The sequence below is a fragment of the Polypterus senegalus genome, chromosome 16, assembly GCF_016835505.1.
Source record: "Polypterus senegalus isolate Bchr_013 chromosome 16, ASM1683550v1, whole genome shotgun sequence".
Taxonomy (NCBI): domain Eukaryota; kingdom Metazoa; phylum Chordata; class Cladistia; order Polypteriformes; family Polypteridae; genus Polypterus; species Polypterus senegalus.
In genome coordinates this window covers 66504310-66510309 of record NC_053169.1, presented here as the reverse complement: position 1 = coordinate 66510309, position 6000 = coordinate 66504310, and positions in this window count along the sequence as shown.

Genomic DNA, 6000 nt, shown 5'->3' with positions numbered 1-6000 from the left:
CCAGGAAGACCTCCAAAAAGCGCTGAAGAAAACATGCATTATATAATTGAGAAGGCAGCGAAACAATAAGAAGCAAGCGAGTGACATATACTACCATATTCATGAGTGCTGCTACTTCGGAAAGAAAGCACGATGTAAACCTACACTTTAAATTAAGTTCATAGACAGGCTGCTGCTGGCGTTTTTCATGCCCATGGGTAATGTGGCATACAAGTTTAATGAGAGGATGCAGGATATAAACGAGAGTTTTGATCACTTTGTAACTAAGTTAAAATTGCAGGTGAAGGGGTGTGCGTATGCAAATTCCGAGAGACTGTGTTTGTGGGGGATTGACAGTTAAGGGGGTGGGGAGTCACGTCATCACCTCCCCTCCCATTTACCTCATTTCGCTCTGAGCTGAGCTCCTCGGCTAACGCCGTCTTCCGAAGCAACTTCGTCACACTGCCACCAAATACTCACAGAAAAATCCACAAGTTAATACACACGCTGTCTCTAGAGTTTCTCCACACTGAATCCTCCAGGCACTACTTACAAAAGGTTACATTGACAATCGTGTTATGTTTTTAAAATCTTTCCTTTTCTTAGCACAAGCACAGCTGAGAAGCTTCGATGCATGTGCTCCATAACGCATTAAAAAATAATGCATTTAACCACACTTTGCATTACAAGCAAAGGGGAACTTTTGTCAATGCATGATTTCCTGGTACACCGATTACATTGATCAGCGCATTTTACCCTCGCACCTTTGGTTTGAGAAGAAGTATGAAAAAATATGAGGTTAACACAGAAAAACAGATCACCAATTCAAGCTTTATGAATAATCGATTCGCCATCAATAATTGTTTTGGTAAAGCCATACTCAGTGTAATCCTCCTTCCATTTTATAATTTTTCCGCCACTAGCCATGATTAAATGAACGGTAAAAAAGTAAGAGCGAAGCGAGGGTGACTTATTTAGGCAGGCATATATATTACAGCAACACTCATGACAATGTCAATCATGTTACATTATTATTAAAATGTTTCCTTTTCTTTTTCATTACTTCTTTAACACACTACTGTGACGATGTGGGTTCTGGCTCCACACTCCCTTTGCTATTGGAAGCACTTGAACCCAACACCGTCGATAATGTTGCCGAATGAGCTTGTCAATGGAGGCAAATTACTGAGCAAGGGGAAGGTAGAAAGTACAAAAGTGCTTTTATTAAAACAGTCAACAAAAACAGTGTTCCATAAATAGTGCAGGTCTTCACAATTCATTAAATAAATAATCCATAAAACGAACGTGGGGTAAAACCAATAAATAAACACAACAATCCTTTAAAAACGAAGGTTAAAATCTTCTCCTGGAAGCAGTCTTTAAAACAAAAAAACAAATCCGGTGCTTTTCTGTATGCGTCTCACCTGCTTATCCCGTATGGGCCAAGCAGCAGGCAAGACGCTCTCTACAGCTGCCCTCCTCAAACACACGCAAGACTGGAGACCTCCCGATCCCTGGCTTCGGTTTGGCTCTCATCCCAGCCTCGAGACTTGGACTCCTTGGTCTCCAGGACGCTCACACCAAGGACTGCCACTCCAAGCCTCCCGACTTCCGCTGCCTTTCTGCGGCCTTCTGCGCTCGTCGCTTTCACCTTGGTCACTCCCGCTACCTGCTCGCTCAGCGGGAGCGACACCAACACAAACACGCTGGTGTCGGCCTCACACCCCGCTTCCATGCAGCTGTCCACGCGCCATTCGCCGCGACGTCCGCTCGCTCTCGCGGCTCGCTCTCTCTCACCGACCTGCTTCCTCTCCTGCTCCCGTAACCTCCGTCCTCTCCTTTCCTTTCTCTCTCCGATCGTTTCTTTCTCTATTCCCGAACATTTCTTTCTTTCTTCTTTCCTTAAAACCGACTCGCGCTTCTTTTTAAAATGACGAGGGCCACAGCAGCTGCAGCATTAGCCGCGGGACAATCATGAATGTGGGCAGTTCCTCACCTGTGCACTAGGTGAGAAACGCCCACACCCTACGGATCGCCCCGCGGCTCACTATGGCCCAACGTCCCCTCACTAAGCCGCGAGCACATTGATTATTTATTTAAAATCAATGGCCTTTTCTCCACGAGCTGTGGACCCATAACACCACAACTACTTCTCCATTGCGAGGCGGGTATTTTGCTATACTGTATATATATATATGACCTCCAAAGAGCGCTGAGACTTTTGATCAAGTGAACGTGTCTGCAAAAACTGGGGTCTCCTGCCTAGCAAAAGTCGAGCAGCCGGCGTGCGTGCATAGCTGTGCCGGCCTTTGAGACGCTGACTGCACTTTTAATTTTTTTCATCCTCCCCCTGAGCTTTAGCCCAGACAAGTGCAAACACGTGACCCCTTTTCTACATTGCAGCAAACTAATATTAAGGCGATTCGCATTTTCTTTTGCACGTATACGATTATGAGGTCGTCAGCTCGGATTATGAAGATACGCACACGAGTGAAGGACTGACAGTGCCATCACAGCCGATTAATGGCAGGGACGACTCACCAGTCTGCACAAGACCCACCGCGACTCTGCCCAAAAGACAAACACATCTCTCTATACTATATAAAAGAAAAAGGCAACTTTCCTTTCTTTACACCTTTTTTCCTTTTATCCCAAACCAAAGCATTTCTCTCTTAACACTGCAGAGGACACAAAACTAATTTTCTTTAATTGCTGGTAATGCCGGTAAGGCACATTACCAGAGGAAGAAATTTGAACGTTCACATAGAAAATGTCATTTCTATACCACAGCCGTCGTGTAGCGCCTTTCAAAAGGGATCTACTACCAAGAGATGATCCATATACATTTTAGCTGCTCTTAGTACTACTTACCTGTTGTGTTACACAGTCTTTAAAATGTAGTTTACCCGCAACCACTCCAGTAGTGCTCAATGTACCTGTACCTCTTAAAACGTTAATGTTTTACTGTTTAATAACTTATAGACTATATTTTATTATTTTTCCCTTGCACTCAGTGACCAAAGCTATACACACACATATAGACACATACATATATATATATATATACACATATACACATACCTGTGTGTATGTTTGTATGTATTTGTATATATATATATACGCACACACACATACATACATACACACACACACACATATATATAATTTGTGTGTGTGTATGTATGTATGTGTGTGTATATAGATATGAAGATATGTATGTGTATATATATATATATATATATATATATATATATATATACACTGCTCACAAAAAATAAAGGAACACTTTAAAGAAACACATTAGATACATCAGATCTCAATGTGAAGTTGGATATCTATACAAATAACGACAGGGCAATGTCTTAGGAACAAAAGGATGCCAAGTTTTTTAATGGAAATAAAGGTTTTCTGCCTACAGAGGAACTCGATTGTGTAGACACCCTAAAATCAGAATGAAATGAAGATGTGGCAGGCTAGTCCATTTTTTCAAAAACTTAATTTCTGCTACTCAAAATGCTTTTCAGTATCTTGTGTGGCCCCCACGAGCTTGTATGCATGCTTGACAACATCGGGGCATGCTCCTAATGAGACGACGGATGGTGTCTTGTGGCATTTCCTCCCAAATCTGTATGAGGGCATCTCTAAGCTGTTGTACAGTCTGAGGAGCAACCTGGCGGCGCCTAATGGACCGAAACATAATGTCCCACAGATGTTCTATTGGGTTTAAGTCAGGGATCGTGAAGGCCATTCAATTGTTTCAATTCCTTCATCCTCCAGGTACTGCCTGCATACTCTTGCCTCATGAGGCCGGGCATTGTCGTGCATTAGGAGGAAACCAGGACCTATTGCACCAGCGTAGGGTCTGACAATGGGTTAAAGGATTTCATCTCGATACCTTATGGCAGTCAGAGCACCATTTCCTATGCAGTAGATGTCTGTGCGTCCCTCCATGGATATGCCTCCCCAGACCATCACTGACCCACCACCAAACCTGTCATGTTGAACGATGTTGCAGGCAGCATATCGTTCTCCTTGTCTTCTCCAAACTCTTTCACGTCTATCACAGCTGCTCAGGGTGAACCTGCTCTCGTCTGTAAAAAGTACAGGGCACCAGTGGTGGACTTGCCAATTCTGGTGTTCTTGAGCAAATGCCAGTCTAGCTCCACGGTGCTGGGCAGTGAGCACAGGGCCCACTACAGGACGTCGTGCCCTCAGGCCATCTTCATGAAGTCTGTTCCTGATTGTTTGGGTAGAGATATTCACACCAGTGGCCCTCTGGAGGTCATTCTGTAGGGCACGAGCAGTGCTCAGCCTGTTCCGTCTTGCACAAAGGAGCAGGTATCGGTCCTGCTGATGGGTTGAGGACCTTCTACGGCCCTGTCCAGTTCTCCAAGAATAACAGCCAGTCTCCTGAAATCTCTTCCATGTTCTGGAGATTGTGCTGGGAGACACATTAAACCTTCTTGCTGCAGCACGTGTGGATGTGCTATCCTGGAGAAGTTGGACAACCTGTGCAACTTCTGTAGGGTTAAGGAATCGCCTCATACTGCCAGTAGAGATGATTACTCAAGCCAAAACTAGCACGAGTGGAAAACCAGCCAAAAAAGATCAAGAGGGAGAAACTTGAAATGACCTCCACATGTAAAACCAGTCCTGTTTTGAGGGTTTTCTAATTGTTGCCACTTAAGTGCACCTGTCGTTAAGTCCATGAACACCAATACAGCTGAAAGTAATTAACAATGACCTCAGCTGCTTAACCAACCAGAAAATTATCAGACAGGTTTAAATGATTTCATGCCAGGCCCAATAAAAAAAGTGTTCCTTTAATTTTTGTGAGCAGTATATATATATATGTAGACTCAAACCCAATATGACAGCAGCAATCCAAGCTGTGAGAAAACACTAAAAAGGAGGCGTGTCAGACGTCATGGTACATTTTCTGATGCAGCTAGACGAATACAACTTCGTGACGCTTCCGCCAAATACACAAAACAATTACTTTGACAATCATGTTATATTATTTTTAAAATGTTTCCTTTTCTTTTTCATAACTTCTTTAACACACACATCATCAAGCGCAGGTATTTTGCTATATATATATATCACAGCGACACTCATAACAGTGACGAAACAATTACATTGACAATCATGTTACGTTATTTTCAAAATGTTTCCTTTTGTTTCTCTTTCCTTCTTTAACACACTACTTCTCCGCTGCCAAGCTGGTATTTTGCTATATATATATATATATATATATATATATATATATATATATATATATATATGTGAACGCTGGTCCCAGCACAGACAGACGGACGACATGTTTTCACCCAACACACTTTATTTACACTATTTACAAAGGTTGTGCTCACGTGCACCCCCAGTGCCTCTTGCACTGATTCCCCCAAAGTCCAGGGCCCACAGTCTCTTTGCCTTTGTCCTGGCCGCCTCCGTCCTCTCTCCAGCTCAGTCCTTCTGCCTCCCGACTTCCACCACCGACTGGAGGGAGGCGGCCCCTTTTATGGGGAGCCGGATGGGCTCCAGCTGCTTCCCGGCACTTAACAGCGGCCACACCCTGTGTGGCGGAAGTGCCGCCGTGCACCCGAAGCCATCTGTGTCTCGCCGGTCGTCTTCCCCGGCACTTCCTGGTGTGGCAGAAGTGCCGGGCTCCCGAATAAACAGGCACTGGGCGCCGCCTGGCGGTGGCCACGGGTCCCTACAGGGCTGGGCTTCCAAGCCCTGTACCCAGGCCCCTGTCTAACCAGGACGGACGCCCCACTGCTCTGGAGGAGGCACACGCCTCCTCCGGTCCTCTAAGCGTCCCGCGGGCTCCATCCCGCCGAGGGCCACACGGGATGAACCGCATCGGGCGCCGCCTGGCGGTAACCACGGGCCCCTACAGGGTAGGGCTTCCATGCCCTCGACCCGTGGCTCCCAATAGAACCAGGACGGACGCCTCGCGGTCTGGAGGAGGCACAAGCCCTCCTCACGTCCTCCTGGGCGTCCCGGCGGGGGGCCACA